The sequence below is a fragment of the Phyllostomus hastatus genome, unplaced genomic scaffold (genome assembly GCF_019186645.2).
Source record: "Phyllostomus hastatus isolate PE091 unplaced genomic scaffold, TTU_PhHast_1.1 phas_scaffold_114, whole genome shotgun sequence".
Taxonomy (NCBI): domain Eukaryota; kingdom Metazoa; phylum Chordata; class Mammalia; order Chiroptera; family Phyllostomidae; genus Phyllostomus; species Phyllostomus hastatus.
Window position 1 is genome coordinate 3,161,090 of NW_025334006.1, and position 13,877 is coordinate 3,174,966.

The 13,877-nt window shown below is 49.1% G+C and overlaps 1 protein-coding gene across 1 annotated transcript in view; it reads left to right on the forward strand.

The window, feature by feature from the left end:
• Positions 1-6,351: 6,351 nt before the first annotated feature.
• DGKI (diacylglycerol kinase iota) overlaps positions 6,352-13,877 on the forward strand; it is a 403,697-nt gene continuing 396,171 nt past the window's right edge. The window contains exon 1 of the mRNA XM_045855648.1: positions 6,352-6,464. The gene's annotated coding sequence lies outside the window, so the exon portion shown is untranslated. The remainder of the gene's footprint in view (positions 6,465-13,877) is intronic.

Below are 13,877 nucleotides of genomic sequence, written 5' to 3' on the forward strand. Positions count from 1 at the left end.
AGCCCGGACTGTGGTTTATGGGGGAGGCTGCGCATCTTTAGCAAGACCTTACTCTTCCCAGGAAGTTCATCGGCGACTCTCCTCAGGATATTGCAGATCAGACCTGCGTTGACAAGGCCCAGGAGGGTATGCGAATGCAGTGAATGGCAGGCTTCAGATCTTAGAGACGGACGATGGGTTCAGGATAGAACACAGAAAACTTCAATAATGGTTAATTTCTTCATTTTGGCCCGCACACTGGCTGCTCAAGTGCAGGGACATTGCAAACCATGTTACTTTCCTTGGGGCACCAGCAGCGAGAGGAAGGAATGATGGTGAAAAGTGGGAAGAGCTTTATGGCGGAGCCTGTGGAAAATGACCAGGTCGTCTCTGAAGGTCGTGACTCCCCCTAACGCCAGTTGTTCAAGGCTGCAAAGGATCATGGGAAGCGATGTTGTGGGAGCGCTATGCACGGATGGAAGGGTGCATTGGACTCTCTAAGGACCCCTTCTATCCTGGAGACGCAATGGCTCTATTTTTCACCAAACTCTACCTTAGAGACTGCCTATGCTAACCAATCCTTACAGTTCCTATCAGGAGAACTAAAAGGTTTGTCTCCATTCTAGTTCCGGGCTCTCACCGTAGCTTCCTATTTTGTGTGGCAATGATGCAAGCCTGGGCATCTTGGGCTTACCGCTCAGTTCTTGGGGGGATCCCTTCTTCCCTTATTAACTGGTAAATGTACAATCCCAGTGCCTTTCTGATCAGCCCTCTGATGTTCCTTACAGGCAAATAAGTGTTGGATAACATTGATTCATTCACTCAGTAGACATGTGTTGTGTACCTACTGCATACCTAGCACAGTTTTGTTGAACGCAGCTAAGACGGACCTCCTATTCCAACAAGCAGAGAAAGACGAAAGTAAATAGTACAGTTGAGATGGTGGGGAAGTGCTAGGAGGAAAGTAAAACAAAACGTTGTGTGTCAGCTCTGGAAGCACCAAGCATTTCAGGGAGGGGCTGGGAGGCCTCTCTGAAAAGGAGGGAAGTGAAGTCAGAGCTGAATGAGGAGAAGACACGCAGGGTGTGCAGGACCCAGTCGATGTGTCTCTCCTCTCCCCACCCCGTTGTTCCTTCACTTGGTCCGCAACAGTCCCAGCTGCCATTGCTGTCACCTGGTACCCTGCCTCGGCCAGCTCTCTCCGCCTCCCCCAGGGAGGGCTGGGCTCCTGCACAGCCTCCACTGCTCACGTCCCACCAGCCTCTGTCTTTAGAGGTTCCCCCATCACCTGTAAAAAGGGACAAGGAGGCCTGCTGTGGGGCAGGGACCTGGGTCCCCCAGAGGCTGCCATAAGGATCTAGTAAGATGACCTAGAAGCGAGGGTGAGTTAATTCCCTAACAGACAAACGTCAGCCAGCGAGAGACAACAGACAGGAAGAACGAGGCTGAGAAATTCCTCTTTCTGTTGCAGATGGAATGTTTCCAGGTGCAAGGATGCTGTCTGTTGTATCTGGTGGAAGTTCTGGTGCCCAAGTGAACAGGTATATTTATTTTTCAGGGTGTGACCATCTTGGACCTCACCACCTTGAATTTGTTTCCTCTTTCTTTTTTTTTTTTGTGCCTTACTTCTCTTTTCCCCTTCAAATAGTTCTGGGATTACAATTCTCTATAAAGTCTTGGCTTGTAATCTTTGCTCCAGTATCTGATTTCTAGGGAACCCACGCAAAAACAAATGCCATTAAAAATCTGTGGGGTTGAATCACAGTTCCTGAACTGTGTGTGGAGGAGCTCAGGCCTCTGCAATGAATTCACAGGGGTGTTGCAGGATATTTTAAACTTTTGAGAGAAACACAGTGATACTCAACATCTGTTTCACGCCGTGCAAACTATTACTTCAATGCCGTTGATGGTTTCAACACTGGATCACGCTACATTCTTTCAATGACATCATCATTTTGGCAAAGCTTGGTTTTCAGTGGTTGCTCCTATAAAAAGCCATACCCTGTAAAAATCAACGTGGAACAGGAAATGAGGGTGGCGATTTCTAGCATGATTCCAAGGTTGGAGAAGCTGTGCCATGCCCATTACTGTCCTGTCATTAAGTAACTGTGGCTACTTAAGAATGAAACACAAACATTACTTTTTTGGTCATTTTATGTGTAATATTTTTTAACAGTTACTCAAGGTGCTGACACATAAATAGTTATTAAATTGTTGGTACTTAAATACCTAATAAACATAAGTATTAGGCTCTTCCTTTGGCCTAGAGACCCCAGGAAGAACAATTAGTAACAGTTTTGCAAACTGAGAAAGTCTGGGAACTCCTGAGGTTAGAAGCAAAAGCAGCAACCGTGGAGGTTGGGAAGCAGGAATGAGCTCAATCTGGAAACTTTCCTTTTTATTTTTTCCTTTAGTGACAATATTTTCATAAGCTCTATTACCCTTAGGCTAGTCTATAAATAGCTAAGATCCTAAAACTGTGTGTTTGTGTGTGCTTTATATGTGGTATTTGCTTAAAAAATGATCCTGTATTATTTCGTAAAAGTACCTGTCCACTACATACATTTTAAAAAATGTTAGACATAATGTTTTATTTATTACTGATCTGGCAGTCTTATATGAACTCTAAACAATTTCCTTCTTTCTTTAAAACTTCACAATTGAAGTCTTTTTGCTCAGGCCCAGAATTTAGGGCAATCAAGTCTTGAAAGACTTGGTTAATACCTGGTTGAGAAGGAACAGTAAATTGATAGATGTAAGAAACCCACCTAATGGGGCGTGGCTTTGAGGTGTCGTCTCGGTGAGGGATGTTTCAAGATACCCAGAGGAGATCATTTCCTTGTTTATGTTACTCAAAATCATAGGTGCTGCATTTTTAGACCTGAACATCAATTTCCTTTCCTGTAATTGGAGTACTTTTGAGCAATTTCCAAGGATTCCACTTCTGGGAGTCAAGGTGAATAAATAATTACAAGGTTGCTTAGTGACCATTGAAAAACAAAGAAGAGCATAAATTGTCTGAAAGGATACCTGATATTTTAAGTAACTTTTCAGCAGGCCACCCACATCAAGAATTTCTTTGACTCATGCTTCTCAGTCGCAGGGTTTCCCCACTTTTTGTTTGACATGCATGTTCAGTGACCATTTTTTACCCTATTTGCTTTTGTTTAGCAGCCCATTTTTGCTGATACACTCTAAATATACGAATACACCCCTGACAGGTCCAGCTGGCTTTCCTGTGAGGCTGGGAGGCATTCTGTCTCCTGTGGGTATGCAGTGATTGAATCAGGTGGACCTGCACGATTTTAGGGTTCCTCGACTCCGAGTATCACTGTTTTCTTATGTATTTTTCTTGAAATATTATACAGGTAGCTGTTCTCTTTTTTTTTTCTGTAAATGATAGCATACTAAATATGCTGAACTCAGTTTTTCTCTTCCAGTTGACATTTTTGAGATTGTCTTATATTCCTATGTCTTGATTTACCTTATTCTCTTATAGGCTGCATGGCATTCCTTTGTTTGGGTGAATAGTAATTTAGGTAATGAATCCCATATGAACATTTAGGTTGTTTCCAGTCTTAAATTTTTTTGTATACACCTACAAGGATGTCAGATGACAAATTCCTAGAAGCCTAGAGTAGCCAGGTGAATTAGCTTGTGAATTTCAAATATTGATAGATATGGCCAAATTTCACAACAATTTGAGGCATGGTTGGTGTTCCTCCTCTATCCCCATTAGCGTCTATTATCAAAATCATTCTAAAAAATGGCATCTTATTCCAGTTGAAAATCGAATTTCTTTTGTAATGAGTGAATCTGAGCATATGTTTATAAACTCAACGCCATTTACACTTCTTATCTAAGTTAATAAATATGTAACGAGGGCCTACAATGTGCACAGTTACGCTAATGACGGGGGACATCGTGATGAACAACATGTGGCCCCCATGCCCCTGTGAGAGAGACACACAAGTGACCAGCCGCTGCAGTGGCTGAAGTTTAGTGCCGTGGTGCAGGGGGTCCTGCTGGCGGCACACCCACCACAGCCCGGAGGGAGAGCGACAGAGGCTTCTAGTGGGAGGGACATGTCAGCTGGAATCTGCTGGAGCGGCAGTAGTTAGCTTCGCTAGGGGAATTTTAGGGGTGGGGGAGGGTGGACGAGGAGACAGCAGACCCATGCGTGAAAGATGAGAGCAGAGAGCTGCTGGCACTTGTAAGGAGTCCAGCTCAGAGTCACACGGTCACCACTGCAGGAGAGGGAAGTGGGCGGGGCTGGCCCGCCATCCTCTAGTGTGGCCTTGGAGAGCAGGTGAGTTGTTTGAACCTTGTGTTAGTGACAATACGACATATGGGAGGATTTTTAAGTAGAGGACAAGATATCAGCAGTATCTTGGGGTTGAGATACTAGAGAATTGATTGTAGAGGGTATGGAGAGCATAGGAAGCCGCCCAGTAATTCAGGGGAGGGGAGGTTTCCTTGGTCTTAGTGACACACTGGATAGTTGTGGCTGGAGCCCCTGACATGTCCGGTGCCCTCTGAAGATGGGGTGCACTACATGGGGGTGAAGAGCAAAGACCTACAGCCGGGCAGCGTGGGTGTGATTCCTGGTGCACCAATTTCCAGTTGCATAAGCCTGAGCGATGGGGCACGTTACTCACATTTGAGGGGTGGTGTGAGTGTAGGGATAGGTGTGCAAGGTGTTTAGTGCACTTGTCATATAAAAACGAGGGCTTCATAGCCACCAGCTGTTTTTACTCTTTTTATTACCTTTCCCCACTCCACTGTGGAAATGCCCTGACCTCTGGCTTATTATAATATACACATGAAGACAATTACACAGTGTGGGACTTGGGAGAGGTTTGAGGTATTTTGTTTAATCTTCTAATTCTACCCATAAGAAAATAAAGGGGAAGAAATCAAGCCACTTGTTTGAGGTCACACGACGCTGACCTGAAATTCTTCCCTCATCTGCTTCTCTTAGCACACACGCACATGGACGTACACGTTTTGGCTACTACACTTAGGCTTCAGTATGGATCTTTCTTGTGCTGGTTGACAGCAGAGATTTCTTAGGCGGGAGCCCCTCATTTGGAAAGCCGTCTGTCTCGCAAACTTGGGAGCACATGGTTTAAACCCCATAGACTTTTCGATCATCTTAGAAACAAACTCCAGCAGCGAGGTGAGCAGTTAAATCGCAGAGACTGTGAAGTTAGGTTGTTTCAGCAGAGGGGTCCGAAGTGGTTGGAAGTCTCTGGCTGGGTGAGCCCATCCTCTCACCGCTCCCACCCGGCGCCAGCACCCAGCGCGGGCGCCCTTACTCCTGCCCCCTGGATTCTCTCAGCCTTTCTGCTTCACGGAGGGCGCTGTGATCCGCCTGAGTCAGATGAACAGCCGTGCAGGCAGAGCCTGCTCTAGGTCGGGAAGACGCAGAGCTGGGGGATTCAGTCATGAAGGGGTCCCAGCCCTTGCCTTGAGAGCGGGGGCAGGCGACTCATCTGTATCATGAACTTGAACCCCCGGCCCCTGTCAATTTACACTGCGCACAAATTCTCTCCGAGGTGCGCACCGACAGCGCTCCTTCTACCTCTCCCCAAGGTTTCCCGCCTAGTCCTGCCTAGGGCGGCTTCTGCCTGGCTGCGGGGAGCGGCGGTGGAGAGAATCCGCCGCGGGCCTCGGGCACGAGGGCGCCGGGAGCCGGGTGGGCGCTGCCGCTCGCTGGCCGGGCGCTGGGGCGGGCAGCTCGCCGCGTCCCGGTCCCAGCTTCCGGGCGTAGGAACCAGGGCGCGGCACGCTTTCCTTGGAGTTTCCCTCGGGCGCTCTGCTCTGCAGACGCCCGCGTTCGCGCCCGCCGTCCCAGCGGGGCGGCTCCTCCTACCCCCTCTGTCCCCTTCTCCTGCCGCCCGAAGCCTCGGGGCAGAGTTCAAGTGCAGCACCGCCCTGTGCTCCCGATTTAGGAAAGGCCAGGGGGGCTGGGCTGGAGGGCGCGGGTTTACCTAGGGAGGGCGCGGGGTGCAGGAGGAGGTGGCCTCTGATTGGTCGGGGAGGGGGAGTGGAGGCACGGAGTTTCCCACAATGCTCCGGTGCGGTGCAGCCGCGGATGGATGCTGCGGGAAGGGGCTGCCATTTGCCGCCCCTGCCAGCGGCGCGCGGACCTGCTCGCTCTCCCGCGGCGCGGCCGCCCACAGCGCCGTCAGCCGGCCCGGCCTCTGCGGCGGCGCTGCCTCGCCTCCCTCCGCGGCCGCCGGAGCGGTCGCCATGAACCCCAGCTCCTCGGCGGGAGAGGACAAGGGGGCGACGGGCGGCGGCAGCAGCAGCAGCGGAAGCGGAGCCGGGAGCTGCTGCCTGGGCGCCGAGGGCGGCGAGGACCCGCGGGGCGCCGGGGCCGCTGCCCTGGAGGAGCCCGGGGCCGCTGGCCCGAAGGAGAAGGACGAGGCGCTGGAGGAGAAGCTGAGGAACTTAACTTTCCGGAAGCAGGTCTCTTACAGGTAGGCGCGGGAGCCCGGCGCCGGAGCCAGGTGCCGCTGCGGGGCGTGAGACCCGCGCTTCTCCCGCGGAGGGGCGCTGCCGCGGAGTCGGGCACCTGGCGTGCCCTCGCGCTCGCTCTCTGTCTCTCATCCCCCACCCTCCGCCTCCCCCTTCTGGGGATCTGCTTTCTTGTCATCCCGTCATTCTGGGCTGGAGGGAAGCGACGCGCCTGGTTTCCCCGTTGTAGGAGAGGAGACCGAGTCCCTGAGGTCAGAACAACAAGAAAATGCGCGCGCGTCTGGGGGAGGGGGGGGGCGCACACAGAGATGCCTGATTTTCTTGAGAGAAGTCCTCAAAGTTGTCCCTCAGCCGGTGTCCTCTTCAGGCGCTCCCCCTACCTTCCAGATTTTGCTGGCACTAACGAGATACTTGACATCCCCCGAGGGGCAGGAAAGAACAGCTGTATACTGAAGAGAAATCCTCCTGGAAGTTGGATCTGCCTAGAAATCCCCCATGAAGGAAGAGCCCACGCGGATCGTGTCTGGAGACGCCCAGCTGGTTGTGGGGTTACCCGTACACGTGCTCTCTCCCTCTCTACTACGTGTGCCCAGAAAGACGACTTGGGGAGCCCGCTGGCAAGCTAGCAGGGAGGCGGGCAACGGGGCCATGCTTGCTCCTGAGGATGGCAGTGTTTGCGAGACAAGGACAGTGTGGGATAAATCTCCACCACATGGTGATAAAGGAGTCCCCCAGACTGTGTCGGGATTCAGAAATGAGAAACGAGGATTCAGTAGGTTCTCTGCCCAACACCCCCCCCCCCCCATCCCCACTCCACCAAGCCCCAGGAAGAGTTGAAGATATTGAGAAGGTTTGGAACATTTCAGAGACGACCCTTACTGCTTGCGAATTCTAAAAGTCACGGTGATAAGCCCAGAATTTCAAAGATTCGCACCGGGGGCTGGGAGTATATCTTGAAAAGGGGTCAGTGAAAGCATTCTTGGGACCCTGCTCCTTTTGAGTTAGCAGTCCTTTCCAGAAGCCCATATAAAGTATTAAGCCTGTCACACCATGTGCTGTTATGTAAGCAAAAGCAGATGACAGGGGTGTGTGGGTTTGCGAGGGTGTGTGTTGTATTTATGGGCCGTGTGTGTGAGTCACTGGGATCCCCACAGGCATGGCCTGGTCTGGATGCCCCAGTCGCTGGGGCATTGGCCCTGGGTCTAAGTGGCAGCTCCTGACGACTCTGGAAACGGCCTTCCTGGCGCGGATGTTGCTCCCAAGTCCCCCGAGTACATTTTGTTCGCTGTGCATGGAGGTAGTTTCCCACCAGACTTGCTCTTTTCGTTACTCCCGTAGATCAGGACCAACTGGATCTTTCTCTTTATATTTTTGGTTTCTAAAATTAGACAGGTGGCAGAGAGGGAGTAGCTCTAGGGAGATATGCTGGGGCACAGGCAGTTCTGTTTCCTAGTTATGATGGCCCTTCTGGCCCCTAGGGGAACGGGGACTACATTCAGCCTATTTAGGAACTGTCATGTGGGAGGAGGGGGGGGTTGGTTACGTGAGGCAGATTGTGGGTCTGGGCTCCTGTGTTGCTGGTTTCCAACAGACTCCTCACTCAGCAGGGCTGTGGAGCCAGAGTTCGCAAGGGAAATCATTTCAGCTTGCCTCTTGGCAGCGGTCACTCGGAGCCTCCCTCCTGGGAACCGGTACTGTGCAGGGCCTTGGCTTTCCGGGATGCATGGTCACACATGCGTGTGTAAGTGTGCGCACGCACAAACACAGATGTGGACCCGGGCATGGCATTTTTCTATGGAGGGATAGAATCCCCTATAGAAAACAGATCCTACTCCGTGAACACCATTTCCTTTGCAACAAGGCTGTCAGGTCTCCACTTCGGCCATCCACCTGCCTCAGCATCACCTCAGGTGGCTGGTTAAAAATGCCCACCACCCCCAGACTTCCCAAATCGAACTCTCGGCGGGTTGGGAATTTTTAACAGGCTCCTCCAGCAATGTGTGAATACACTGCTATCTGAGTATTGCTGCCTCCCCTCCCCAGGGTGAAACAATTGACCTTTGAACTCATAAACCTTGCCCTGCCTAACAAGGCCAGGCAGTCCCAAAGTCGGGGGAAAGACAGCAAAAAAGGTAGGTGATTTCATCCGGCACGTGTTTGTCCTGGGTAATCTGGAAAGTGTTCCCATGTTCATTATTATTAGTGGTTTTGGAGTCATGGCCGGTGGTCTGCCCGCTCCCTGGCACCCATGGTGCAGGCCTCAGGGCAGCTGGGTCGCGCTATTTCACCGGTGGGTTCATGCATAGCCTGTGAGGGAGGAGCAGCTTTGGCTGGAGCTGGGCCTTGGCTCCTCAGCGAGGACCACCGCCTCCCTGTGGGCCGCCTGAGGACAGCAGCTGCTGGGAGCTAATGGAGGGGGCGAGGAAGACCTCACAGAGTGGAGTCGCAGCCAAAGGGTTCACGTAGAGTGTGAACTGTGGCTGCTTGTGTAAGGGGGATCATTTAAGGTGGGGAGGAGGAAACTTGCAGGTGGGTCAAAAATATCTCTTGAAGAACATGGGTATTTGTAGGATGACACTTGACAGGAAAGAAGGGGGCTTTGGGGGAGGGTGTGCGTGTGCGGGTGTGTAGGGGGGTCTCATCTGCTCCTTCTGTTGCTAAGGAACATATAATCTAGGGTTTAAAAATAAATGAGGAGTGGGTGGGCATATGCAGTGACTCCTGTCTTTTTAGGAACCAGAGCCCTTTACAAAAAGCCTTTAAATAACCGTTTCTGGAGGCAGATTATTCATTTTGCTTGACTTTTACTTTGTTAAGCCAAATAAACCCCTTTATATGTACCCCTCGATTTCCCCTCATTATCTTTTCTTTCTTGGCTTTTTTTGGGAACCCTGTTTTTCCCCCACGAGAATTTTTTCCTTTATTTCAGATTCTGCTCCCCTAGAGCAAATAGTCTCTGTAGACTGCAAAGCGGAAGGTTTTCAGAAGGCAGTGCAAGTGAGCCAGTACTTTTCCCTTAAAATTACTACTTCCTTTTTCTCTGCAAATTATGGTGCTGCAACAGATCCATATGTGTAGGATTTTTGAAAACCACTCTAAGAATTCCCGTTTAAGTCAGTAATATTAAAAAAAAATCTTTTGGAGACACGCAGGGGAGGGGAAGGAGAGAGAACTGATGTTTATCGTCTTCCATGCACCAGGCACTGTGCTAAGTGCTCTCGTATATTCCGTCTTGTTTGCTCTTCGTGACGGTCCTCTGCTGTGCTGTGATGATTTTCTGTTCTGTAGAAAATGAACCTGAGGCTTAGAGGTGGGTAGGAGGTAGACTTTCAACCCAGATCTGAATCGAAGTGACTTTCTTTTTGGACCCCCAGCTGCCTCCCTTAACATTCCTTTTTAGTTGGAACTCTCTCCGAGTGTGCATGGGTGTGCTTGTGTGTGTGCCGTGTGAGTGTGATACACACACTCTTCTGCAATATACCACAGGGCATTCGGTGTTATATCTTGTATGCTTTATTCTTTGGCGTGTGCCCCTCGGGCTATATGATTTTGAGGAACTCCTCTGCTATTTCAGAAATGAAAAACGAATATAAGTTCACGATCATCAGAAAATAGATTGGTTTTGCTTCTGAGAACAAAACCACCTACATGACACCTGCCATCTCTATAAAGAGACCCGTCTTAGAGTTTTATCTGCCTTTTCGTAAAAATGACACAACTGTTGTGTAGGTGAACCCAGATCCAGTGGAGAGCTGGCCTGTCTGTGCCTCCTGGAGCCACACAGAGTGAATGATGCAGTGTGGTTTTGCTTGAAGGAGGCCTGGGCAGTTACCATTGCTTATGACACATTGATGTCTGTGTTTCAGTGTTTCTGCTTATAAACCAGGGTGGCGAGACCAGACCCTCCTTCAGGGGAGTTTTTGGTGTGAGATAAAAGTAGCAGCAAGGAGTCGTAGACTTCTTAGATTAGGCAATTGGGTACAAAAGCATCTGTTATTTTTTATTGGTTGATGATAGGAACATGTATTTCCATGTGTGTCTTGTTCTGCAAAGCAAGTTTATGTGATTAGAAGACAGACAGCTAGGATGGCAAAAGCCAGGTAGGCTAGCATCAACAGTGCCCGTCCTTGCATGGAAATCAATAGTGTACATGGGAAGTTTTCTTCTGAATATAAGTATGCAGCACCCTCCCCTGCAAATCAATCTTATTTATTTTATGTCTTCATCTGATATTTAGATTTGGGGATCAGATAAAAACTTTGGTTCCAATTTAGTGCTTCCTTCCTCAATAATTTCTTAGGCCCTGGCCGGGTTACTCAATTGGTTGGAGCATTGTCCTGTACACTGAAGGGTTGTAGGTTCGATCCCCAATTGGAGCGCATACAGTAGGCAACTGATCGATATTTCACTCTCAAATTGATGTCTGTCTGTCTGTCTCTCCCTTCCCCTTCCTCTCACTCTAAAATCAATAAACATATCCTCTGGTGAGGATTAAAAATATACACATAAATAATTACTTAGGCCTCAGCTAAGTGTAGACTTCCTCAGTCAAGATGCGTGACAGGTAAGGTTGCACTGGAACCACCTGTGCATGATGTCCAGAGAATTTAATCTGCTCTAAAGGACTTTTAGAGGCTTGATTTTTACATGGACCTATGACAGCATTGGGTCCTGTGGGATCAGGGGAAGGAGAAGTTGAAGGGAGTTTGCTGGGAGAAATGTGGTCCCAGCAGCATTGCTACATAGGGCCAAGTTAATTTAGGCTAGAACTTGCTTTTTGGAACACTCTCCTTTCTCATCTGAGAAAATGAGGACTCCTCGTGAGGGCCCAGGCTGTCTGCACCATCGCTGACCTTTGGGGCTGGCGTCTGGGGTACGCAGTCCCTATCCAGCCCCGAGATGTCCCTGGAGTGGGCTCAGGCGCTCACTCTGTGAGGTGGGAAGCATCTGGAAGACCATTGCGTACATGTTGGGCTGTGACATTTGCTTTCTTACATGAGTTTGCATTTGGTAATGCTGATCCTAGTTATTTCTTGGGAGACTCGATAATTGCAGTTTTAGGATAATAGTTACCACAATTCAAAGACAATGTGTGAGCTTTTCTTACGGTGGATAACTGAAGAAGAAAGGTAAGGAGAGAGATGGAATCTGAGCTGTTAGGCTTTTGGTTTTTCTTTGAAATTTAATTTGCTTGAAATAACTATAATAATGGACTAATTGCAAATTGCTTGAATGGGTTGGAGCCCTTAGAACTGTTGAAATTGTTTGAACTGGTTGGAATATTATGCCTATCACAAGGCACAGCAAACCAACAGAATGCAGAAGAAGATTAAAGAAATAAAAACACCACATTATGTCTGTGTGCACATAATACTCCCATAATCCACCACTGGCTTGTTCTCTAGGCAGGCTCATCTTTAGGATTGAGCTCAGAAGTGTCCACTTTCTGTGACAGGTGGTCGATCCTTCGCTGTGTTCAGATGGTGCTTTCAGACAGCTGTGTTAAGACTGAATTGGAATTTCCTGTTCTGGGAATTAAACTGGAGTTTGAATCTGGTACCTTCTTGCTGATCTTGGGTGTAACCCCTTGGAGGCTCAGCACACTCATCTCGAAAATGAGGAGATAGTAATACTTACCTTGGAGGTTTCTTATGAGAATTAAATGAGTTACTTTAGGTAAAGGACTCAGCGCAGTGCCTTGGGTAGGGTTAGCTTTTATAAGTATATCATTCCCTACTAAGTTGGTAGCTTCTTTGAAGGCAGAAATAACACATTATTTGGATAGCTGAATCCTGTTCTCATTGCTCAGTAGGTGTTGGATAAATATTTATTGAATGAATTGGTTTAATTGTCTTTTAAAAATAAACTACTACTGTGACCCATTCCCTGTCCATCTCAATAGTGATTTTCCTTTCTTCTTTTCTTTTCTTTTCTCATTTACACTTTGTTCAACAGCCTGGGACTGGGTCTCCCACACAGATTCCTGTGTGAGTGCGCCAGCCAGCCGGCCAGCTGTCGGAAGCTGGGGAGGGGTGGCAGAAGCTCTTACTTAACCAGCTATTTGCAGCTTGTCAAAGAAAAGGCCTTAATTTGTCTTCTAAGTAGCACTAATTAGCTCTCTGGCTCTCTTTCTGTCCATCTCGTCCCTTTCCGAGGGGCATCATTGATTTTCTCCTCGGGGAATTTTCTGTTGACTCTTCTTCATGCGATTAGAACTTGGAGATGCAGAAAGATGGCTGCCCCGCGCTCCTGGAACCTGTCCTGACCGCGGTCCAGCCCGGCGCGGGCGACTCCAGCAGCCTCAGCTCTGCCCTTCACTCCCCTCACTCTCCTTCCACCTCATCTTACTGACTGTGGTGGAAAAGTGACTTTAGGAAGAATTCCTTGCTTGACTTATTGGACTCTAGGCCTTTGTCCTGTTTTTAACGCAATAACAAAATCTTGGAAAAAGTGCGAGCTGCTTTTTATTCGCGTAGCATATAAAGCACCTGGAGACTGGCCGGCGTGTATCCTGATGTCCGTAGTGTTCAACGGGCGCATGCGCGCCGCGCCGCCGCTTGGGTGACAGTAGAGGAAATCAGTCATCAGGTGAGTGTGTATTGGCTGAAGGAGGGGCTGTGGTTGGGTAGATGTGGGAAGAAGATCCTGGAGCCCTTTGCAGGTGAATTTTAATGTTCTTTCCTTCCAGCCCTGAGGTTTTGGGAGCCTTGGAAATGGAGCAAATACTGTGTTTTGTTGTTGTTGTTTTTAAGATTTCATTCATTTATTTTTAGAGAGAAGGGAAGGAAAGGAGAAAGAGGGGGAGAGAAACATCAATGAATGGCTGCCTCTCATGCGCCCTCCACTGGGAACCTGGCCTGCAGCCCAGGCATGGGAACGAATGGGAGTCGAACCCGCAACCCCTTGGTTCACAGGCCTGCACTCAATCCACTGAGCCACCCCAGCTAGAATGTCTTTTACAGGCGGTAACTCTTTGACAGGGACTTTTGTTTTTCTTGTGCCCTAACCTTCATGTACTGTGCTCAAGTGGAGTTGCCTTAAGTTTTTCAGATCCATAAATAATGCTTTGAATAAGGAACCCATTCTGAGTTAAACTATACTATTCATGGTCTGGCTTTGGTTGGGTGAGGGGGAAACATTCAAAGCTGAAAACAGTAATAATTCCACTGCAGTGAAGTGTCATCCTTCTCACTCTTCAGTCACAAGAGAGACAGAGTAGAGTCGTGGTTCAGAGCCACGGTCCTGGAGCCCCACTGCCCGGGTGTCATCCGCCGCTTCTGCCTGCTGTGTGGCCTCGGGAAAGCTATTTAACCTCTTTGTGCCTCAGTCTCCTCCTCTATAAAATGGTAATTGTACACAGTAGTCGTGCTCACCAGCTAGACTTGTTTGAGGGTTGATACTTAGAATGCTGCCCG